This window comes from Solanum stenotomum, chromosome 5 (assembly GCF_019186545.1).
Source record: "Solanum stenotomum isolate F172 chromosome 5, ASM1918654v1, whole genome shotgun sequence".
Lineage (NCBI taxonomy): Eukaryota > Viridiplantae > Streptophyta > Magnoliopsida > Solanales > Solanaceae > Solanum > Solanum stenotomum.
The window spans coordinates 27,644,063-27,656,846 of NC_064286.1; the positions used below are offsets into that span (position 1 = coordinate 27,644,063).

Genomic DNA, 12,784 nt, shown 5'->3' on the forward strand with positions numbered 1-12,784 from the left:
ATCAGAACATCATAATAGGGGAGAGACTAAATCTAACATCCCATCATGCATGCAATGCACCTATCTGAGGAGGAAACAACAACTCCAAGGTAACATCCAAGGAGGAAACATCAAATCCAAGGTAACAACATATTCTAATGCTTATATTCACGGAGGAAACATCAACTCCAAGTGTCACGCACCAGGAGTACACCCTATATGTAACATGGCGTATAGAACCCTGAAGCACTCCATACAAGCCACTTAGCTCTCATAACATAAGAAATAGAACAATAAAAGTAAAACAATAGTCCAAGTCCAAATCTTTTTATAACAAAAAGCGGAAGTCTAAACACTTTGTCTCATCATAGCCATCTAATACAATAGAATGAAATTGGGCATAGACAATACATCATGTCCAAAAGTGAAATACATGAAATAAACTAAAACAGTAACTCTGTTCTCGAAGCATGAGGACTCATAAAGGCTCAAAAAATCATGAACTCAACTACTAGCCATGATACTCAAAAACCTGTCTGTCAGAACCTACATTTGGGAAAAATGTAGACAAGAGTGTGCACTGGTACAAAATAATGTACCAAGTATGATAGTCATGCACAAAACATTTAAAATATGCTAAAAAGGGACATTTCATTTCGTGACATTTATTTGACCAAACTAAATATCATATGAAAGAGTTATAAAACATAAGTCATATATCACAGTCAATGCAAGCTAACTTCATCTTTAAAATATTTGAACTCATGTAAGATATTTCTTGAAGTAACCTTAGTTCATTATTACATGTGGAAAAATTAGCCTTAACCGACATAGAGACCATGTGAGCTATAACATGATCTCCCGGTGTCTCCCACACCAAAAAGGGTTGTTCTACTTGCCAAGGTAGAACCATGAACTTCTAGCTTTAGTGGATCCACTAGCTAATCTACCTATGGGGGCACATAGTTAAGGAATAAGGGGATTGCTATTAGAAGCACGGTCTCAACTATGTGGGAGCTTTCATCTCATCAGATTTATTCTACAAACCTGACCTCTACTACGGGAGAGCTTCCAGCCCATCCTCAATATCCACTTAGTGTTAAGAATAAATCCCACGGAATAGTCATTTCTTACTTGACCTCATTTCTCATGAAAAGGTGTCCTTGGACGACCAATTAAAGCTAGTTCATTAGGATAGCTCTTACTTTTTGATACATTTAGGTGAGAAAGTCTTTCAACCTAAGAATTCTTTCTATGTGAGAAAACCCTTCACATCATGTTAGCTGTGTTTATGAGAATGTCCTTTCAACAACACAATAACAAAATCATCATTGAAACTTTACTCTCAAAGCATTCTTAACACATTTGCATAGATTTCATAAGAAAATGTATAAGTCGATAATCTACCTCTTGAGGCTCAAAACCTACTTTAAATCATACATGCTTAGAAAACATGGGTTAGACATGGATTTCATCATAAATACATGTAAAGCTTGCAATACATGCTTAATTTTCATAAAATACTTGCTTTATACTCGAAATCCCTCATTATATGATTCACAACATGAAAACATAGGGATTACATGGGTTAATGGGGAAACCATCATAAAATCATCATTTATCATCAATTCATGCATAAGAGATCATACTTCAATCAATTAAATCAACAATCAAAAGAACCCATGGTGATTAAAGAAAAACCTATCTCAATTTTGGGATTTCTACCTTTAGAAATAGAGGATTAGGAAACCCCATGGATGAAAGGAATCCATGGATGAAAGCTACCATACCTTGAAACCAAAAGTGAGCCTTCAATTGAGAAATTGAGACCTTAGCTTGAAACCCTAGATGAATCCTTCTTCTTCTTCAAGCTTTTAGAGAGAGAATCATTTGAGAGCTATTCTTTTTGGTGAGTTTAGAGAGGATGTTTTCTATTGGGAAATTTAGGGGTAAAAAAGGCTTATATAGGGGTTCTAAATATAGGAAAAACGACATAGTATAGCAATTAATTAATTAGGGAAAGACCCAACTTACCCTGAACTTAACTCTCAGGTGACCATCGATGGACAGCAGTCGACGAACCGTGGTTTGACCCACTACCCGATCTTTCATGGTCAGAAAGGTAGATTTGGGACCTCAAACCACGGACCCCAACAACAGAACATGGTGTGACCTATGGTCCATGGGTCATGTCGTGGTCCTGAGACTATAGACCATCCTGGGCAGGACCTTCCTTGGACCACACCTACGGTCCGTGGTCGCATCCACGGGTCGTGGGTGGCCCTGGTTGCTGGCACCTGCAGTTTCCCAAAATCTGGTTTTACTTCCCTTTTTCAGATATGGGGTCTTATACCTAGCTAAAGGCATGCTCATAATATCAAATCGTAGTCTACATGTAATTCATACTCATATGCACATAAGCATGTAGAAATTAATCAAATTGACTCTTTTTCTCTAAACTTGAACTTTTCATAAATCATGCATGATATACCGTGAGTTTACAGTATTTTTGATGCACTTCAATAGAGTTTGTGCGTGTCTTGGGCTATTTTGTTATTAGGAATAATGTTTTATGTGTAATTCTTGCAAGAAATAGGATTGAATGCGGTTGATGAAGATGCAAGTTGAAAAGTGCAGAAGTAGCCACCAACGGAGCCACTCACGGACCGTAAGTCTAACGACGGGCTATGTATGGGTAGTCGTAGGTCTTGGTCTGGGAGTTGGGTTTCCGTATATAGTAAATGGAGTGCCAGGATGGGCCGTAGTCTAGTCCACGGACCGTAGGTGATGCATCATAGGTGGAAGATTAGGGAAGTCTAACCAAGTGTGGAACCACGCAGCAGACGACGAACCGTAAGTCAACCCACGGGCCATCCTGCACATCTGTCGACCAAAGATCTGATAGTTGAGAGTTCCAATACCTGATAATTTTTTAAAGTGTTGAGCCACGAAAGGGGATCTACTGACCGTAGATCGACCAATGATCTGTAGGTCAAGAGGTCGACAGAAACCATGTTTCAGTAGTTTATTTCCTTTTTTTGTTTCCTGTTTAATTTAGGATTTGTTTTCTATAAATAGGAGTTGTAATCCTTATTTTTGGGGGTTAGACATTAGTGTAAACTCTTAGTTTTTGTTCTGTTGGAATTATGTTGCAAACTTTTGGCAATTAATTTTTTGGATTTCATTCTATACAATTTTTGCTTTGGATTTCAGTTCAAGATTGGGGTTTTCATCTATTCTCATTGTAAGTTCATGAATTCTTCTAACCTAATTATGAATTGTGAAGTATCAAACATGAGTAGCTAAATCGACAATTAGGATTGCGAAAATTGTGAGCAATTAACAACTTATGAATAATAATTATGTAATTCTTGAATAGTGTTTATGCATGTATTGTTAATCTTTTCTCTTAGAAGTCTTTTTAACGAGTTCACGCGTTAGAACTTGCCTCGTTCTTACTTGCCATACCAAGGAGGTAATGAATGAGAAAAGGATTAAACAACAGAATTTACTGGATGTTATCTAATAGTCTAATGTCAATTGGCGTGAGGGTGAAAACTAAATCATACATTGATGTGATGACTAATCTGGGGTAAAAGGTAAGGGATAGTAAAACATACACCCATAGCCGGAACAAGGTGTGCGGTGAAATTCTTATTTGGAGGACCAATCACCTAGGCCCAACTTACGAACTTTTAATGTAAAACACTAGAAAAGGATTACTATTATTAGGATTACTGCGTTAATACTTTATGGGGAACACATATGGCCTAGTTTTCAGCCCATATTGATAAACCAAAGTCCGAATTATGTTTACTTGTTACTTAAGCATTCAAATATGTTACTTACTTACAAACCCCCCCTCTTTGTTTACTTTTCTCAGATATAGTTTGACTGCACGGATATAACAGTGAGATAAATTTAAGTCTAAACCATATTATTCGTGGGATCGACCCCAACCTACAAGTTGGGTTCTTTATTTGACAACAATTGCTTATACTTCTTTAGGGATATGTAATTTAAGCGTATCAAATTTTGTTGCCGCTATCGGGGAATATTGCTTTTAGATTAAGTTTAACTACACTATTTAACTTTAGTTAAGTATTTCCTAATTGTAAGTTTTTCTTTTGTTTTTGTTTTTGTTTTTTACAAGTTTCTACTCTAGTGTATGCCAAGTACACGGAGTTGAGATGAATGTTTGACCCCCTACGATCTAAAATTTAATAAGACATTGGGGAGAATGAACAACCAAGGGGTACAAAACAATCCAATCAGAGAGGGTCTAGGTGACGAAGTTGAATTGGAGCCTCCTGGGTTATTAATGTGCACGGTCATGTACATGGTGGTAATCTAATCGGAGATGTAGAGAGGGTGCAGAATCCGCCAGCACCTAGGTTGCGTGATAACTATAGGGTTGACTACAATACGGTTGAATCAGAAGGGCCAATTGTTCATCCTCATCTACCTCTGGGGCATACATTTATGGTGACCAGAAGTCTAATGCAGATGCTTACAACAAGAGGGTTTTTTCTGGTCTAGCTTTGGAAGATCCACATGGTCACTTGGGTAAATTGATAAGTGTCTACAAGAGTTGTGTGGGACGACCAAAATGTGATATAGATGTTATAGGTTTGATAGTCTTCCCTCTGTCATTGACCAATTATGCTGCAGTTTGGTTTTCTGAGCTTCTATTCAATTCGATAAATACATGGGACCAATTGCATAAGGTGTTCATGGTGAAGTATTTTCCGGTGTCTAAGAAGCTAAATCACAAGGATAAAATGAATAACTTTATAGCACTACCTGGAGAGTCCCTGAGCAGTTCATGGGATAGGTTCGCTGCGTTTATCTGAAGTGTTCTGAATCACCTCATAGATGATGAGTCATTTAAGGAGTATTTCTACCGAGGGCAGGATTATAATGGAAAGTATGTGCTAGATACTATTGCTGGAGAATCATACGGTGAGTGCACTTTCGAGGAGATAGCTGAAAAGCTAGAGAAGATTTCCCAGAACAATAAGGCGTGAAACACTAGAAAGGCGAATACTGGTAGAAGCAAATTTGCAGTCCAAACTGCACCTACTCAGTAAAATTATGATATGCATGAAGAGATGGCTAAAATGAGAAAAGAACTGGGGTAGGTATTGAAACATGGAGTGGAAATGCAGAAAAGGTGAATGTGGTAAACTACATAACTAAAACTCCACCACTACCAGTTGAGGAATGCTACTATGAGGAGGATTCATATTTGGTTAATGATCAGATGGGGGGTTTTCAAACCAAAGCCCAAGGTTCAAACTTGGATAATTGGCGCCAAGGTCAAAGAAACCTAGGTTGGAACTATGGCAACTACAACTGCAAGGTAAACTATGTTCGGGATGAACTACAATCGTGATAACAACTACAACCACAACAACTGTGGCAACATGAATAATCTAGTTGGGCCCTATGTTCCACCTGGTGATAGAGAGGCTGGTAGTAGTATGTCACGCATTGAGGATATGATGCAGAAGATGATAAAGAGGTTTTATGCAACTAATGAGAATGTGAAAGAGATGCGAAATGACTTGTCTGGAATCGGTCAAAAAATTGATGCCCATGTAGTGTCGATCAAGCCACTTGAGCAACAATTTAGTCTGTTGTCCCTTACTGTGAACGTACATCATCCTAGCACACTCCCTAGCAACACCATCTTGAATCCGAAGAATGATTGGCAATGTATAGCAGTCACTACTTAGAGAGGTATACATACCATTGATCCCCCTATGTCATCTGAGGTTTAAACTGTGGTGAAAAAGATGTCGATGAGATTGAGGTTACTGGCGAGTCAAAAAATGCTACAAAGAAGGAAGCGGAGGTGACCCAAAAAGTTGTTCCCATGCCTAGACCTCCACCTCCATTCCCACAGAGATTGGTAAAAAAGACCAAAAAAGGAAAATACCATAGGATCATAAGTATGTTGAAACAACTTTCCATTAATGTTACGTTGTAAGAAGCTTTGGAGCAAATGTCTGGGTATGCAAAATTTATGAAGGACTTGGTGACCAAAAAGAGGACTGTCAATTTTGAGGATGAAGAAAGGTTACAACATTGCAGTGTTATTGCTACTAGATCACTTGTGCAGAAGAAAGAGGATCCTAGAGCTTTCACTATTCCTTCTACCATTGGGATGTTGCACTTTGCAACGGCTTTGTGTGATTTGGGTGCCAGCATTAATCTAATGACATTGTCGATCTACAAGAAGTTGGATTTAGGGGCTTCAAAATCGACTGCGATGCGTCTACTCATGGCTTATAGAATTGTGAAAAAGCCTATTGGTGTTCTCCAAGATGTCCTTGTGAAAGTGGAGTCGTTCATTTTTTTGGCTGATTTTGTCTTAGGGAGACCATGCCTTGCTACTGGGCTTGCCTTAGTCAATATGGAGAGAGGGCGGATGAAGTTCCGACTGAATAATGACGAGGTAATTTTTAATATCTATAGGTCTATGAAGCAAGAAAGTGATCTCAAGTCGGTATCAGTGGTGAATCATATTGTTTAGCGAGGTTCTTAAGTGTCTATTCAAGAGAGGTTGGGGGTTGATGCATTGGCAGTGGTAATGATGAATTTTGATGGTGATGGTATTGAAGTCTATGATGAATTAGTTGTCGCACTTGATAGGTTTGAATTCTGTTCAAAACCAGAAAGATTGGCATTAGATATGAAGAATCGTGACTCTCCACCTGCAAAACCATCTGTGAAAGAGCCTCCAAAATTGGAGCTCAAGGCTCTACAATCTCATTTGAGGTATGTATTTTTAGGGAAAGATGGCACTTTACCAGTAATCATTGCTGCTGAATTGAGTGAGGAACAAGTAGAGGTATTGGTTTATGTGTTGAATAGGTTCAAGCATGCTATTGGATGGACTATTGCGGACATGATTAGGATTTCTCTTGGCATTTCTTCTCATAAAATCCAACTTATGCCGGTAATAAAGCCCAATATTAAGCACCAAATAAGACTTAATCCACATATGCAAGAGATAGTGAAAAAGGAAATTATCAAATGGTTGCATGTTGGATTCATATACCCCATTTCAGAGAGTAGTTGGGTCTATCCTATTCAGTGTGTACCAATGAAAGGTTGGATTATTGTGGTTCCTAATGCAAAAAATTAGTTGGCTCCAATGAGGCCAGTGACTGGAGGGAGAGTATGCATGGACTACCACAAGGTAAATGCCTGGACAGAAAAAGATCATTTTGCGATGTCGTTCATGGACCAGATGTTGCATCGTCTTGCTGGTAAGGGTTAGTATTGTTTTCTAGATGGCTATTGGGGCTAAAATAAAATCTCCATAGCTCCAGAAGATCAAGAGAAAACCACCTTCACTTGTCCATATGGGACTTTCGCCTTCAAAAAGATGCCATTTGGGTTGTGTAATGCTCCAGCGACTTTCCAGAAGTGCATGATGTCGATATTTCAGATATGGTGGAGGAAACGATTGAGGTATTTATGGATGATTTCTCTATGGTAGGTGACTCATTTGATAGTTATTTGATACATATGGCCGAGGTACTAAAACGATGTAAAGCGTGCAATCTTGTGCTCAATTGGGAAATGTGCCACTTCATGGTGAAAGAGTGGATAGTTTAGTGTCATCGGATTTCGCAGAAAGGTGTTTAGGTTGATAGAGCCAAAGTTGAGGTAATAAAAATCTTCCACCACTTATCTTTGTAAAAGGTGTTCGGAGTTTTCTTGGGCATACAGGTTTCTACCAAAGGCTCATAAAAGATTTCTCGAAAATTGCACACCCATTGTGCAAGCTAATCGAAAAGGAGTGTAAGTTTTATTTTGATGATACTTGTCTGAGAGCATTTGGAGAATTGAAAGAAAGGTTAGTATCAGCTCCTATCATTATTTTACCAGATTGGGGGCAACTTTTTGAAGTGATGTGTGATGCGAGTGGGGTGGCGCTTGGTGTGGTGTTGGGACAGAGGCAACAAAATATTCTTCATCCAATTTACTATGCCAACAAAGCTCTGAATATGGCTGAAAAGAACTATAATGTGACTAAACATGAACTCCTTGTTGTGGTCATGGCCCGTCAGTTGACACTACACTAAAATTTTGTTAAGTTGTGAACCACGGTGTGGACTACGGTCCATCGTTCCATCAACACACCTTTCTGCACATCCGTGGTTCCAATATGTGAGACCCAAAAATGGGCACCCTTTCCATTAGAGGGGACCCACGGGTCGTCGTTCCATCGACAAACCATAGGTCCAACCTGCGGGTCACTAGTTTAGGTACTGTCTGAAAAACATTTGAGTGTTTGTGTGAGTCCGAATCTTGTTCTAAAATTAATCCATGAGTTTTATTTCCTTGTTTTGGTACTAACTAAGCTTCCACAAGTACCATGGCTCCGAAAAAGGCTCCCACCTACGCAAGAGGTGGAAAGTCCAAATCAGTCACCCCTTCTCGATGTTGATAGATGAGGAGAGTGATCATGAATACATCCCGGAGACCACCAATGGCTCCCTTATTGCCCTCCGGACCATGAGGAACAGGGCTAGCGAATACTTACATCCAGTGATGAGGTCGAGGTCACTGCCCCATATTCTAAGGAGGGGTTACACATTCCAGCTCCGAGTCGCAGTCCGACTCTAGTTCTAGCAACAACCCCGCTTCTTCATCTGAAGCTAATATCTCATAAGACATACTGATACCTCCCAGATCTGAGCATGTCCCTAATGCTGCAGAGTTGAAAAGAGGGTGCATGGATGGCTAGTACCAGATAGATAAGAATGGCACCATGTTGAATGAACAACGGAAGATGGCCAGGAACATTACTGTGGAGCGTAGGGTCCTTACAGGCAGCCTCCATAGTGCACCAGTTATGAAGGAGTTTTTTCGGAGGCACAAATGTGAGTGGATGGCACGGGACCCCGAGAACTACAGTGAGGAGATGACCAGAGAGTTTTATGCTTCCTACGCTGCCACGGTCCGAAACTCCATATCCAAGAACGACAAGCCTCTGGCCCAGCTTCCACTTCAGTCCACATTGGTGTGCAATTCCTTAGTTGACATCTCAGACGCATCCATTCGCCATTTTATTTTCGGTCCAGCCCATACTCTACCAATTAATACAACAAAGTATTACTACAGGATCAGGATCGTACTGAGTGGGGCATTTCAGAGGGATATCAGGCACAGGGAGACACTTTTGAGGTGGATGGCCTGACACATAGTTAAGGAGGGCAAGGGCACTAAATTGGTGAGGAACATGACATTGCCTATCAGAAAGGCAACTCTGAGCTTCGTAGCGAAGTTCTTCTGGTTTGTGGTTCGTAATAGATTGTCTCCTACTCAGGCGGACAATGTTGTCACTTGGGACCGGGTCGTGATGATTGCTGCTATTATGGCTGGTTTGGAGCTTGATTTCTCCCGCATCTTTATTGCCGAGATCCATGAGAGGGCCATTCGGACAACCACCACTCTACCTTTCCCGTTTCTCATATTCCATCTTTGTAGGAAGGCTTCAGTGACTATTTGGCATTGTGACAGGTAGCCTGAGGCGACAAAGACATTGTACATCGGCCTTATTCGGGATGATACCAATCTTGTTGCACCGCAAAGGGAGCCACAGGTTGACCTACCGCCCTTGGTTGTTGATATTGTTATTGATGTGGAACAGATCCATGTTGATGATACTGCAGTTCCTCCCACCACTACTGATGCACAAGTTCCACCTTCTACTGCCACCAGTCAGGCCTAGAGCTCATCCCGAGCCACTCCCTCTTCAAGATCCATTATCATTCCTCTATCTAGAGTCTAGAAGATAGAGACCCAGATGGTCACTCTGGTGCAGCACATGAGGCCTTAGATAATGCGTTCTGTTGGGGATTCTGAGGCTAGGATGGAGCAGATGATGGATAGGAAGATCCAAGCCGTTCATAAGCTCTTGGATGCTTTGGAGTATCGAGTTCTGGAGAGGCCTGCCCCAACTATTGATGTGACCACCTTCCAGACGGAGTTGGCTAGCCTCTGTGCCGATGTTGATACCCTCTTAGCCCGTACTGATATTGTGCCAGAGTCTACCCCCGCGGTACCGGATGATGAGGTGGTGATGACTCCTCTATTTGGCTATACTATCCCACCACAACAATCTTCTTTTGCTGGTGAGTAGCACCCCCGCTCTGACCATCAATTGGAGGCTGATTAACATTTCAACTACACTTCATCCAATACTAGGTGTAGACGATCGTTAAACAGTATAAACCCAACAAATGAGTTGGGGTCGATTCCACAGGGAGCAGTTTGATTTTGAATTCAATTATGAAGTTACAACAGTGATTTTAATAGCCGAAGGAATAGAGATTATCTAAAACTTTTAATAAAATTAGAAAGGTTACAGCCATGTCAGGTAATGGGGTTTTGGATCAGAAAGCAACCACAATAATTAACTATGAGTAATCAAATAAGAGAAAGATACTTGGGGGATTGACCAACTAATTGCTAAACTTAACTCAATGGGTGTTAATAGATAACCAAAAGTACTAACTATTCGTTAGTTAGATAAACTTTAGATGAGATAATTTTCTCTCGAACAACTACCTCATTTCAATTGAGTTCTCTCCACCCTCAGTGCTCTAAACATGGAGACCAGCCCACAACCTTACTACACCCACTCTTTGGAGCTAGGTACATAGAATGAGTCTGGGGATTCTCTCTCTCGAGTTGAATCCACAATGACCCAATGACTACGAGTGCCAATTTATCACCTTTGGTTTTACACTTCTTTCTCAAGCAAGCATAAAACACTAAATCATGCTGGAATATACATACAACAGAGCAATTCAACCACAACAATAAATCAGACCCACTTTGAATTCGCACTACAATTGATAATAACACTTATTCAGCCAAATTCAACAATTAATCACAATGTAAAACCCCCAAGAATGGGGGTTTTAGCTAACCATCATAAAAGAAGAAAATTCACTACCTAATACATGTTCCGTAGCTGGATATTGATTTTCCAAGTCTAAAAATGAACAATACTTCTTTCTATTACAACACCCATTTCCAATCTCTAATAAAAATTGCTAAAAATCAACAAGAATAGTGTTTTGTTCTCTCTATTTTGTTCTATAATGACTGGATGCCTTCTCTCTCTTTCAAAAATCTATTTATATTGATGTGAGATTTAACTTTTTGGGGTTGGTCAGCGAGGAAAATCCGTCTTCGCCGACTAGTCTGCAATTCACCAATTGCCCTTGTCCATCGCCTTCTTGCGTCCTATTTTTATCGAACGTGCAATGTAACTTTAGGTGGTCTATATCGGGATCGTCGATCACTTTCGTGATGTGCCCTTTGTTCCTTTGGATTGCCTATTTGCTTGCATCTTTACTGCTCGTTCAGTGCTTTCAGCGGTACAATATCTCCTCGCCGATATGGAACACAGTTCGCCCAAATTTCTCTCATATTCGACATGGGGTACTAAAAAATTAGGCAAGAAGGAGCCACTCGGCGAATCGCCGAGTGGTTTTGGCGATCATCAGGATCTCTTTTCTCCATCTCTTCAGCTTGCTGGTTCCTTTATGCTTGTTGTTGTCCTTGCTTCGCTCCTTAGCCTGTAATGCTGAAAATCAAACTCTTAACATCAGTTTATACCATAGATTAGGCATTTGAGGAAACTAAAAAACTATCAAACTAAGCTCCAAATGAGTCCAAATCTCTGACTCATCAAGACCCCCAACTTAAACTTTTGCTTGTCCTCAAGTAAAACTCAAGATCAGCAGTTCAAAAAGGTTGTTTCAAATGGTACAACATAAGATTCAACATGAATGCCACAACGAGGTTCAAATTACTCATACAATGTGCACTCAAAGATTCAAATTGTGACTCATCATTATCAAACATGCTCAAGTTAACAATCCTTGCTTCAAATGCAAGTTCAAGCTCAACAAAGATACTCCAATGCCCTCACAACAAAGATGATTCCCTATTCATACAGAATAATTCAAAAATTTAGAGTTCCAGAATCACATACAACTCTCACACTCACAAATATGAACACATGCATGATTTCACCCATAAGTTTTCCCTTATTTTCCAATCAACATTCGTTTCATCTCATTCAAGATCACAAAGGTCTTTTCATGGCTTGTAACGGGACTGAGTGTCAAGGTATCATAATTTTGGTTTAGTGGATTCTACCTTCATAAAGTATGGTATGCACATCATTTTCCTCTTTTTCTTTAACATTCCAAACATGCTTATAATCCAGCATATTATTCAACTTCATATGAACTACCGAATACCTCATTTCGTTTGCAACTTCTGCTACTTTATTTCACAACTTTCTCATTCTTTTCTTTTCTTTTGTCTTCTCTCTTTTTTTTAAACATAGAGGGGTACCATATTTTTCAAAACCATTGGTCAAAAGGGGGATTTCTCATATTTCTTGATTTTCCTTCTCTTTTCACCACACCTCCAACTTAGGCTTTTGGAATAAGTTGGCTATTCACACAAACCATACTTCATGAAAGTTATGGGTGAATGGATAAAGAGAGGACACAATTGCTCAAGTTTTTCCAAGAAAAGGGGTAAGGCTCAAGAGGGATCAAGCAAAGTTCATACATCTCACAAGGTTGGCCATAAAAGAGGTATATTGTCAAATTGTTTCACTCTTCAAATTTGTTTCCTAAGATCATTTCAAGTGCTTGCATCACTCAATCAACCGTACCAACGGGGAGAATTCTAGGAGTCATCAAACACAATGTTTAATCTCATCACGCAAGGCACTGGTACAAATATCAAACAAGAC

General features: G+C 39.9%; 1 pseudogene; it reads left to right on the forward strand.

Moving 5' to 3' along the window:
* LOC125863834 (uncharacterized) overlaps positions 1–8,078 on the forward strand; it is a 140,451-nt pseudogene extending 132,373 nt beyond the window's left edge.
* Positions 8,079–12,784: the final 4,706 nt, after the last annotated feature.